The 12,756-nt window shown below is 41.3% G+C and overlaps 1 protein-coding gene across 1 annotated transcript in view; it reads right to left on the bottom strand.

Annotated features, from left to right (window-relative positions):
* The window catches only part of LOC146810798 (gamma-aminobutyric acid receptor subunit alpha-1), a 419,681-nt gene that overhangs the window by 246,365 nt on the left and 160,560 nt on the right, over positions 1-12,756 (bottom strand). The gene's annotated exons all lie outside the window — the stretch shown is intronic.

Raw genomic sequence — 12,756 nt, 5'->3', positions numbered from 1 at the left:
GCCAAGCTACCAAGGGGTGAGAAGGGGTTATCCAGTAGTGTAATCCCCTTTCCCTAACTTAGAAGCAAGGGTCCCTATTGGGTCAAAGGTACCTACCTCTGCCAACTAGAGACCCCCAGTTCTAATAATTATTGTTAGACCTGACATTCTTGGTGTGGTTTTTCCGCTAATATTTTGCCTTCAGCCCTCTTAATTTGCTGACCCGCTATTGTTGGCTTTAGGATTCTGCAGACTTTACCACTACTAAGCAGTGCTAAACTGCCTGTGCTGTCTCCTTAAAACATGGTAGAATTGACTTTTACACAATTGGCATATTTAATTTTCTTCTAAGTCCCTAGTAAAGTGGAACTGCCTTGACCAGGGCCTGTAAATTAATTGCTACTAGAGGGCCCATAGCACTGAGGAGTAGCTAGGCTAATAAAATCAGAAGGAGGGGTGTCTGAGGATTCCCAACAAGCAATGTGGTGTCCCTAACTAAAAAGGTAAAAGGTGGACAGGGGCATTTGGGAGGGAAGGGCTACAATCTTTGCATTGCACAGTGATTAAACAATCTGAACTCACAGGAGTAAATTAGGGGACCAAAATTAAGTATATCAATGGACACAGTGGGTGGTGATGGAACGCCATTAACTATAGAACGATGCTTGTGTCAAGTACACCTTGAACTACCTCATTACATTTGCAGGGTTGTGCCAAAGGACATGCATCAGTTCAAATAACAAGAATATTCAAGGGCAATGGAACAACCTTCATTGAGCACATATTCCAACGCATCTTCCATACCTTCCCCAGTTACCTTGAAAACTGTAAGGCATGGTTTGCTTACAGACGCTAGTCCTCTGGCACTCCAAATCCTACTTCCATAAGTTACTGATAAAAGCTGACATATTGCCTCAACAGCAGGCTCAGCATGACTTTTGTGCAGGGAGCTCTGCATACTATGAATTCAACTCAAACCAGTCCGCTTCTGAAAATGGCCAGCCTAGAGCACTGGACTACTGGATAGGTGATACTCTTCAAGGCCCTGGCATAGCAGTTGTATGGCTCCACTGTTATATGCGAAAAACGTATCTAGTCATAACTCTTTAGCAACAGAAAATTGTACTCTGATACTTGTTAGTTCTTATTAACTTAAAATGTTCATCATCAACAGTGGCCATTAACAGGTTAATGGCCACATTTTGGAAGTCTTATGGTTTTATAGACTGGACTATGGTAAAAACTGTTGAAACAAGGCAACCTCTAACGGTTAATTAAAATACAAAGCATACACCAAAGAGCAGTATTAAATAATTATTGATCCTTGCAGGTATTGAAAATAAATTGAATTTCTACCTGGATAAACAAGTAACATTTTGAATCCACTTCAGCCCCACCCTGAGTGAAGCAATATGAGTGCAAAATAATTTGTTTCACAGTATTTCTTAACCAGAGGCAATGCCTCGTTACAGCTCCACCCAGCTCAGCTACAAAAGGCAATGATTGCCACTGATCACATTAACTTTATAGCAAACAACATTTTTCATGTTGCTTTGTTTTAATTGATAGTTTAAGGGTAAAAGCAAAATGTCAAGTCCCAGAATGTAAAGTGCTGTTATTCAAATATGGGTAATTTCTGAAAAACGTCACAATTAGAATTGAGCCACTTTGCTAGAGTGGCTGTACAATAAGAGCAACAGCTCAACTTTTCACTCATGATGTACCCCTGTATTACCTGAATACTTTTGTCATGTTAACATTAGTTTGTTATAGTGACAATCTAGTGACAGTACCGACTCTAGAGATGTGTCAAGGCAAATGCATCAGGCATGTATTTTCAACTGACATTGTCAGCATATATAAATAATTGCCATGTTGTAAGTAATAATTTAGCCAGCATTTCCTTCTATACATCATATTGAGTTTTGGAACTTGGAGTTTTATCAAAACATGAAAATGTATTGTTTGATAAATAGTCATGACTGGCTCTGGGTTTTGTACCTGACAGATATAACTTGGGATCTATGCATATAAGATAAACACCAGTTGGCACAAATGTAAGGAACATAACCTGTGTTGCTTGACAATGAAAAGGCTTCTGTAGTTATACTTCATACTCTTTAGTCAGAAGTGGTTTGTAAAATGTTTGTGAATTTTTTCATGTGTGGATACATTTGCTTTATTTAGTTAAATGTTTGTCACTGAAAAAACTCCTAAGCATTTCACAAACTACCTCTAAACAGGATGAAAATAAATAAATACGTTATTTCTGTAGGGGTGAGAGACCCATAACCTGTAGTCACTCCAAATGTCACAAACTGCTAGAGCTGCGAGGATTGTTTAGGACACCCGACTTGGAGTGTCTCCAAAAAAACAATAGGTGCAAGTCCTTTGCTTTTTTAGTTAAGCCTTGCCTCAGTATAAGTGGGACCTGACTGCTGGAAGGCAACTTTAAATCAAACATGCCTCGTCTGCTCGGCTAGTGCATCACACACAGAATTCTGTCCTTGATAGCACTAGCATGATACAAGACAGCCATCTACAGTCAGGCAGTGATGTGAACAAATAATCTGAACTGTTGGGTCTGGCCTGATTGTCAAATATATTAGGAGGTTATTCCGCCCCAAACACCCCCCAAAGATACACCCTTAAGTGTGCCACCCACTTACATAGACCTTTAAACATGTCTAAAGTCGGCAATTGCAGACCATGTGTGCAGTTATTAAACTTCTCATTTTGACAAAGCAAAATAAGCCTTTTGCTAGACCCAAACCTTCCTTTATAATATTTCAATATAACTGTCATGCCTAGAGTAGGCCCTGGACAGCCTAGAGGGCAGGCTGCAGTGTATTTAAAAATTGGACATGTACTTTTATGTTTTACGTGGCCTGTAAAAACTCTTAAATTCAATATTCTCCTACAGAATAACATTGGAGTTACCTTATTATATTTAATAAGCTGTAATTTTCAAAGGGGAGCAGGTACACAGTTCATGTTTGGTCTCTTTGGAATCGCATGTAAAATCCTCACTGATGGTGAAGTTTGATTTTAAGTAACAATTTTCAAATTGTCACTTTTAGAAAGATGGCATTTTCCTGCCTAAGCCATTTGGTGCCTGTAGCCTGTCTCTGAGTCACATGACTGGGCTTTGTGTATTCATCCTAAATAGTCACAAACAGTAGAGAGCTTGTGTGTGCCTGGATGGGCCATCAGTGGCAGGATGGGAAGGCAGAGCTGTGCACAACACTACTTACACTTGAATATGCTGTGTCCTGCAGCCACACAAAGGCCTGCCTACCCTCTGTAGTTGGGAGCCTGGACAGGGATAGCAGGGAACTTTAAAGGGAATTTCTAGAAGCTTCACTCCCATCTTACAGAAGAAAAGCACCATTTATAAATATTTGACCTCAGACACTAACTCTTTAGTACACTTCTGAGCCTTTTGTTAATCTTCCTCGAAGAAGGGCTGCCACTCTGCTGAACTGCTGCTCTGAAGGAAATGCTGCCCTGCTGTCCTGCTGTGCTGACCTGCTGCCCTCTTGCCTGGGTGAGAAGGACTGGACCTTCATCTGCTGAACACAGGAACCCAGAGTGACTCCAGAAGCGAGTTGTCAGGCCTTTTGCCTAAATCAGGGACTATAGGACCCAACAACCTTGAACCCAGTACCTGGACTCTGCCATCTGTGAGTCTTACCCTGCCAAGGGTGCCACCCCAGTCCTGGGCCCTTGGAAATGGGCCTAAGGTGCCCTGCCAGCCTCTGTGGATCCAGTAGTTCTGACGCATCTTCTCTGCTGCTCGGTTCAACCCTGAGCAGAACTGATGCATCACCGCTGCTGCATGGGTCTCCCCCATCACAAAGACTCACATCCCATCACAGCCTGCTGCCTCATCAGTACCACCATTGCATGGTGCAACCTCGGCATAGGCCCTTCCATTGCTCATCAACTATAACCTCGACAATGACAACAGATACTGCATCGCAGCTTGGAACCGACACATTACCCCAACAGCTCAATGCATTCTTGATGCCAGACTTCACATTGCAAGTCCTCGTCAACAGGATCCTCATGAATAATCCAGGACCTCCCATTGCAGTTTCGCTACTTCTCAGAACCGACACATCACTTTGACTGTGTGACTCATCTTTGATGCAGACACTTCCAAAGGTCCGTAAACCAAGATTTAAGGTACTCTGTTCACTGGGCCTAACTGGGTCTCCATTGCGATCATTCTGAACTTGTGATTTGTCCCAGTCTGGTGTGACCAGATATCGACAGTTAGCGCTTTGTTCTTCTTGGCACTATTTTCACTTGAATCTTTAAAATTGCATATCTCCGGTTCTAGTGATTGTTTTTTTGTTGATTTGGCATTGTTTAATTTATTTAAAAATGTTCTATCTTTCTAATCTGGTATGGGAGTCTTTTTGTGTGGTGCTAACACTTGATTACTGTTTGGAGTGTTGCACAAATACTTTACTCATTGCCTCTAAGTTAAGCCTGACTGCTCTTTGCCAAGCTATTAGAGGGTTGAGCACAGGTTAATTTAGAGTTGATTTGTGCCTCACACTCAAGGACTGTGGTTGCTGCTTGACCAGGGCTTACATCCCAGTCAACCAACAAACCAATTTCATAAAACCAAACTTCTGCAGTTGAATTCTTTTTGGCAAAAGCACAGAAGCATGAAGTGAATAGGTAGCAAACTCATACTATTTCTAGATATGATTAATTGAAATTGGTTAATACAATTGAAATTATGTCCTTATTATTTCCCCCTTGGTAAGAGTGTGTCAGGGAATATTTATAAATAGTATGAGGTTATGATAATGTTCCAAGTGACTGACTTAATTGACATGGATAAAGACACCATCATAATGTTAAGATGCTGAGATAGCTGCCTTACAACTGCACCGACCCTTATGATATCTCATGGTGGTCTGGGTAAACATTCCTGTCTGACTACATCCTTAGCTATGTGTTAATATATAAACTAGAACAAGGAACTCTACAATGATATTCTTGGGTGGTTTTTGCTGGTGAATTTTCATTTTGATATTTACTTTGTGCTTATAGAGAACTGAATCACACTGAGGTGCTATGAGAATGTGTCGTTTTTTACTTACCATTCAAACAGTTAAAAAGAACCAAGGTCCACATTATTTTCATTATTTCATGATACTTCTAAAGACTGGGTATAGTAAAGACTATAAGGAGTTTTATTTAGAAGCTGCTCTATCTGAACAGAAGATATTTGTTATCATGGTTTCCCGTCTCTTTGTGTGCCCACCTCTTCGCTCACAATCTTTTGCACTGGTTTTCTATTAGAACAGCCATGTTGGCACATAGGGCCTTATTATGAGTTTGACACTCCTCCTGTGGTGATGGCACTGTGCTGTCCGCTGGAGGACCGCCAAAACCATTGTGCGCCTGCCCACTGGATTAAGAGTGTAATCCTGGTTGGGCGGGCGGGCGGTGCAGGTGCACTCTGATGGCAGCAATATGGAGAGACTAACATTGCAGACCGCTGCTCTGAGAGCACAGACTGCATGTTTCTGCAGAGTGTGGCATGTGTGCCACATTATGCAGGAACTGGGGGTACAATACAAGGGGGGACAACATGTATCCCTCTGCATGCACCCCCAGGCTCCCAGCGGCAGTTGCCTCTCTGTCACCCTTTTCATGGTGGGCTCACTACCATGAAAGGCCGGTAAAAAACCAAGTCTCTGTGGTGCCGCGCAGGCACCATCAGCATATTGTGGCTCCTGACCACTGTGTGACCTCCGAGGGACCCTGGATCCCCAACAGCTGCAGCAGTCCTGTGGAGGTCTGACCATCACACTCATAATACGGTGGTTGGACTCACAGTGTGGCGGTGGTCGGATCGCCATCATTAGTACGGTGGTCCTATGGAGCATTGCACTCGTAATAAGCTCAATAGTCTGAAATATAACTACAGTACCCTAGCAATTGACAAATGTAGGCACTGAACTGGGCCTACCCTGCTGAATACGACAACTACTATGTGCTGAAAGGGATCCAAAAAATGCTGTGATACTGTGCTTTTCTTCTCCAGCGCTGGCACTTTCGCAGACCAGCAATAAAACTGTACAGTGAATGAGAATAAAGAAAAGCAGTGCATACTACAGTGCCTAACAGAGCCTTGGGATAAAGTAACGGTCCATTCAGTTTATATCTCCTAACATATGTTAAATAGTTCTTTAAATGAATAGTATATCCATAGATTCATATGTATGTAACAGAGCCTCGAAAGAAACTGGGTCATCTCTCTCTGAAGAGAATGTTTGCAGCTCATGGTCTATTGCCGGTGTTATTTAATGGGCAGAGTAGCACATCCTAGGTCACAATTCTTCTCATCTTCTCCAACTAAAAGCTGTTTCAATGGCAATTAAAGTGTGCATATAGATGAGTGCGCCATTCCACTGGGCTTCATAATGAGCCCTCTTCTAGTCTGGTAGGGAAACGTCTACACTTTTTTCTGAAAATGCAAATTTGTAACCAAATGGCTAAGTCTGTCAGCCAGATCTATTCCATACACTAACTCCGTTGTATATGCCTTTAAAACTATGCAGCTGCTAATTAACGTCCACCTATAAAGTGTTATATATTCAAATTTCACTTTGAAATACTATCGAACTGTAGAGCATATTTACAATGGGATATTGCCACTACAACATCAATTTTAGTGACATTCTGGTGGCGATATGCCCTTTTCCATATTTACAAAGTGGTGCTTGTAAAAAAGGCCCCTCTACACACATCACTTAGCGTGAAAGGGGCGTCAATGGGGGTTGCTGAATGCTTTCCACCACAACACCCATTGCTTTTGACACTGCCCCAGATTTACAAGGAGGTGTAAAACTGAGGCAGCGTCAAAAACGAATGTCATGCAAGATCAGGCGGTACAATGTTGAAACAAAGAGAAATACTTTTATTTCTCCTCGTTTTTGCTTTTTCTATGTGAGCTGCATTTTTATGTGAGCTGCATTCAGCAGGACACATAGAAAGAACAAAATGCCATTAGTGATTGTTTATGTGAAGGAACAGACACCTTCCTGTACATAAACAATCATTCCCTGCAACACAGGCACCCTTGCACTATGGTGCAAGTGTGCCTACATTGGCGCTAGGCAGCTAAATTTAGCACTAGTAGTAGGGAAAACACAGGGGTGCGCCATCACTCATACTATGTTTCACTTGATGCACTTGCACTGCTCCCACGAATCAATTTGCGGATACTTCTTCACTTTCAGTTTCCATTTTTGAATTCCTTCACTTTTACAGAATGCTTTAAAATGATCAGTTTTACAATTTACTTCTTTATTTATAATTTTTTAATCTGTTAATATTAGTTAATTTTGTAAGCAATTGGGGAACCCCCAGGGTTCCCTGGACCACAGTTAAGAACTGCTGAGTGTAATAAATCTTGGTCAAAGAGGGCTTAGGATATCCCTACAGTGCTGACTACTCTTGTCAAATAAAATCTTGACCTTAGAGTTGAGAGGTTGTTAGTAATTTATCCTCGACCATCGGACATTTCACTAGCCTTTGGGAACTAAATACTTGTGTTAGAAATCTCTTCACAGGATGTTATGAGCCTGTGAAAGGCCCCAACCTGGCTATTTCAATAGTCGCTGTAGAGCAACAAACAGAAGGGTATGTTTAGCCCTTACTGGAACATTGGAATGTTGAGTGCACCATTGAAAACAATGGAGTGTTCCGGTCTTCTAATGACTGGTAGTAACCCTGTGCATCAACATTCGAATGTTTAACAAAGGCCTCATGGAGCCCAAGAGGATTACAACCCCTTCAGGCACCATGAGTTCCTTTGTTTTACAAATTAGAACATTCTGCCTTCTAGAGGTGCACTGTTGTAATAGCCTTAGAGCCCTCCACCGCGGGCTTAACTGGCCATTAAAGGCTTGCTCGCTTGTTAAAGGCCCTTGCCTTTGGCTCAGCCCTTTAACGATGGAGTGGGCCTTTAATGCCTGGTAGAGCCCACTATGGCGGGCTCTAAGGCTATAATTGTAACCCTAGGAATCAGCAGTTAATTGCTTATGCAAGATTAAACCTCAAACAAGCCATTAGGATCAGGAAAATAGCTATTAAGGAAGAAATGTGGGAGAGTTTACTTACATTTCACAATTATATGAACACTAGGATTTTTGAAGCATTGTGTATGACAGCGATATCATTTCCACTACAAAAGAGGGAGTAGGGTTCAATAATGGACCCGATAGATGACTTGACGACTTCGGGTGGATTTACTAATTCAGGGAAGGCCCTGTGGATAATAGTATGGATGAAGCTGAGAGGTTTTCCTTGAAGGTTAGGTTTGGTCTTGAGGAGGTGGTTATTGCCATAATTGCCAGCCCATTAAAAAACGCCACCAGGACCTGATGGGATCTCTATGAACATCTAAAAGGGGAATATTCCCTTATCGGCATCCATAATAATTATGTTTTAAATGCTGTAGTTTCCCAAAAAAATCCCTCCCTCATAGTGCACTGCCTGTATTGTCCCAGTTTTTAAGAAAGACAATAGACAGGACCCCAAGGTTCTATAAACCAATATAAGTATTGGACTCTGTGGTTAAGATTTTCAGATGTCTTATTTTGCATTAGATTGATGATTGGGTGCAGCAAAATGACATTCTTAGCCTACGCAATATGGACTCAGGGAAGGCCTGGAGACCCAGGAACAATGCCTGAACATACGTCTGTTAATGGGGAAGTATAAGATCACCAAGAAAAGCTTACTTTACTTGGCTTTTATAGATCTTAGTACCACCTTTGTGCTGTAAACTTTGGAGCATTTTTTCTATGATAGGTCTATGCCAGTGTTCTGTCCTTGCCCCCCTTTTATTTCTTTTATATATCAATGGTTTGTATTATTTTTTAATTTCCATGGGGAAGAACGTATCAAAAGCTTTGCTTAACAGTGATGATGCGGTCTTGCTCTCCTACACAACTAATGGCCTTCCTGGTCTTACAGATGCATTTTTTATATTTATGGATGATTTAGATTTGGAGGTTAACATCACAAAAACCCATTACATGGCGTGTGGGAAGTAGCACTGTAAAATAAGGCCTGTCTTTATTAAGGGCCAAATATACCAAGGATCAGGAAGGTTTCCTATTTAGGGGTAACTCTCGATTAATATGGAAGTTGGTTACTCTGTATTTCTAACCGATGCCTCCACTTTAATTACTCAGTTTGATCCTTTTCGGACTGGCTACCAGAGTTGGCGATAAGCTGTGTCGCAGCTGCCAGAAGTTTCTAGGTCTAAATGCTTATCAACTCTGACTTTTGGGGCAACCATAAGGTGATATCAGGATTGTTCTAGTTTGCAGCAAGAGAAAAAATGTTTTAGCAAAAGACTTCTAGAAGTAGGTCTGTGTAGCCTGAATTTCTTTTTCTATGAGGAACTGGGACTAACCTATGTGGAAGACTGTATTAAACTTGCCCCACTTCTCCTCTGGATCAAGATATGGGGGAACCACCATACTGCATTCAATCCTGAAGTTATCACTGATTGTTTAGCCTGTGACACTTGTTATAAGATCCCATGGCAGAGTTATATTGGAAGCGCTGCTGATGCGTTTGGAAAGCCTGAGCTATATATGTCTCCACAACAGTTGGACAAAGGTGACAGCAAAAGGATTAAAGTGCTATTTTTACAATTTCACAAGAGGGGGCAAAGAACCTGGAAAATCGTCCTTGAAAGAATATATTGTGCTTAAAACATGTGAGGGGGCTGAACCCTATCTCTCTCAGCTGAGAAAACTTTGGGAACGGTGGAACGGTCATTTCTAACCAAATTTCCCCTAGGGTCAAACAGAAATAATCTTTGCTTTCTGTTGTGACAGTTTTAACTGAAGCTTATTCTAGTTTACCCATGTGATGATACCTACCCTCAGACGTTCATGCATTTTACTCTCTTTGGCAAACATTAAGAGCCTTTTAGAAAAATATTTCCATTAACTATCCTAAAAGGACCGGGTTTTTGCCAATATAGGCCGGCATTTCGTTTTTTGAGTATATTGTCTGACCCTGTCATCCATAATTCTGTGAGGCTGTTTTTGTGATGGTATAACACAATGAAATTTTAGTCTATTCATAAATAATTTTTATGCATTTTATATTTGTTGTATTATATTTAGATCCTTCCTCTAAGTTTTATGTTTTTTTATGATTACTCTACAAATGAAGGAATGAAGCTAGAGATAAAATATTTTTAAAACGATGACTTAGATCAATCCTAAGTCTTTAGTATAGCCTTATAGCCGACTGCCGAGGGCTATACTCATTGTTAAAGGAGACCCTAGCTGAAGGGCCTTTAACAACAGGTATAGCTTGAGACAGAAGGGCTATAAGGCTATTAGAACATTCCAGCTACTAAGGGCCTTATTTCGAGTTTCGAGGTCCGACTGCACAAAGACCGATGCCACGTCCTCTAGAAGATTGCAGTGCAGTGGTCTTCTGATCGCCATATTATGAGTTGACCGATGTGTCCGCGGTGCACCTGCGGGGGTCTTGCGGCAGTGGTGAGTACTTTTCGATATGTATCGATTTATGTGTGAGCATTTTGACTTCATATGTGTTGAATGCAAACATATGTATGATACATGTGGAAAAATACCACCTACTCGTTGCCGGAGTCTGACCAATATGTGGCCTGTCCTGGCAATGGGTATATGGTAAAAAAGGGACTTATCTGGGTATCGCCACTGACTGGGTTGTGTTCCTTGTGGTGAAGATGTTGCTGTGGAAGGGGACGCCGAGAAAGGGATCCATGCTGAATGCTGATGGAAAGAACAGGAAAGGGGTGAGTGTGCACCCCAAATTATTTGTTTCCGCCAACTTGAAGCAGGCACGGTCAGCTCGTTGAAACCCACCTCATAATACGGATGGTGGTGTAGCTACTCTATAGCACCCTCACCCTATGGCAGCTGCTTTCCTCTCACCACGACCCCGGTGGTTGGAGGTGTGCTGGTGGTGTCGGCGGTTCAGCCGCAATCTTTGCAAAGACAGTACTTCCAACTTGTAATACGGCAGTTGGACCGCCGAGATCACGAGAGATGGACCGTGGTTATGGCAGTCTATGGAATGCCCAACTCACAATAAGGCCCTAAGTATAGAATGTTCTAAATTAAAAAGGGAGAAACAGAAAGACAAACATTGGAATGTTGGAGCAGAAGGCTTATAACAGCCATAAAAGCCCAGAGCCACTCCACTGTCTTCAATGTAGCTCTCAACATTCCAATGTTCTAATAGTAGTTATAATCTATTGCTGGACATGTGTATTTAGTAAGGACCCAAATCATAAAGTTCTATTGACAAAAACCCTAAATCTGCAATAGAAATTTTACTTCTACACTTGGCGTAACGTTCTCACTTTTTTAGAAGTTCACAAAAAATGCTCAGTGTACTCAAGGACATCTATGTCAGTCAGAGATTTTCTGGATTACTTCAATGTAATAATAGCTGGATTTCCACCAGATGCAAGTTCTGCCTACATAAATGTGCTTTGGCAATTGCAAATTCTTTCCTCCCGAGCATAAACTATTTTTCTCCATGGGAAAACCTCTTCTCCAACTCTATTAAATATTAAGTCTTTCCTTCCATTTTGTACCTCGAAAAGGTACTTTTTCCTGTCTTTCATAATAGCAAATGCATGTATGTATGTTTTCAGTGTGGTAATCTACCTAAAAAATGAATGTTCAATTAGTTATGATTTTACAATCCCACCCCAACCCTAATGTTGTGAAAGGAGTGATTTTGTCATAACTCCTGATTTTCCCTAATTTAAAGGTGTACATGTGCCTCATTGATTAATGCCTTAGGGGCTTAATGTGCATTTGTATTGACATTCATTTTTTAAGCTCCCGGGATATAAATATTCTTTGAAACCACCCATGTGTTTAGAAGGCGAGTCCAGGGACCCCAAGGACCTACAAATGAAGTAGGGGTTAGAGATGCTGTTTCTCAGAAACTGTCCTTAGGCTATCTATGAACACAAGCGGGGCTGCTCTCATGATTAAAGTCGACACAGGGAGCTACGGGAAACAATGCGACAATATAAAATTGCCAATTAACTTCTATAAATGTCTGTTGTTCATTAAAAAATACAACTGCTGTGTGATTTCAAGTCATCTGTAAGCATGTCCTAACCACTTAACTGCATTTGACGTTGAGACTGCAAAAACACTTAACACGAACCAGGGTACGTTTATTTTTCTTGCTCAAGTTTCAAGAGTTTGCTTGCAGTGACATATCTCCCCAGAGGCGCTGTGGTTGACAAGTAATGTAATACATGTGTATGCACTCATTTATGATCAGCAATGGCTGTCAAGACAGTCTGGCAAACTGCAGATGCAGCTAATGCCTGCCACGCGTGTCTGTGGTGGCATCCTTAAACCTCAGCTGATGTGCAATCTCAGAGGGCTGCACTTGTACAATATTGAATGAGGTACATTTAATTTGAACGGGAATTGTAATTAAGAAGATGGATGTTTTTCAGTAAACTCAAACCAGCATAAAGGACAAAGACAACTTCATCACCAGTTCTTTTTGGCACCAAGTCTCATAAAATTACTTCAATGAATATCAGGCCATAGGGATGACCCTTGCGAAATCTGGTGCTAGTGACTTGAGGCAGAAAACAATCCTACAAAAATCATTATAGAGCTTAACTATGAAATAAACAAAACGTGCAATTTAATAAGGGGGATATATTTCTGTAAAGTCTGTAAAGATTTT

Source organism: Triturus cristatus, chromosome 7 (genome assembly GCF_964204655.1).
Source record: "Triturus cristatus chromosome 7, aTriCri1.1, whole genome shotgun sequence".
Lineage (NCBI taxonomy): Eukaryota > Metazoa > Chordata > Amphibia > Caudata > Salamandridae > Triturus > Triturus cristatus.
This window is presented reverse-complemented; position numbering and strand designations above follow the sequence as displayed.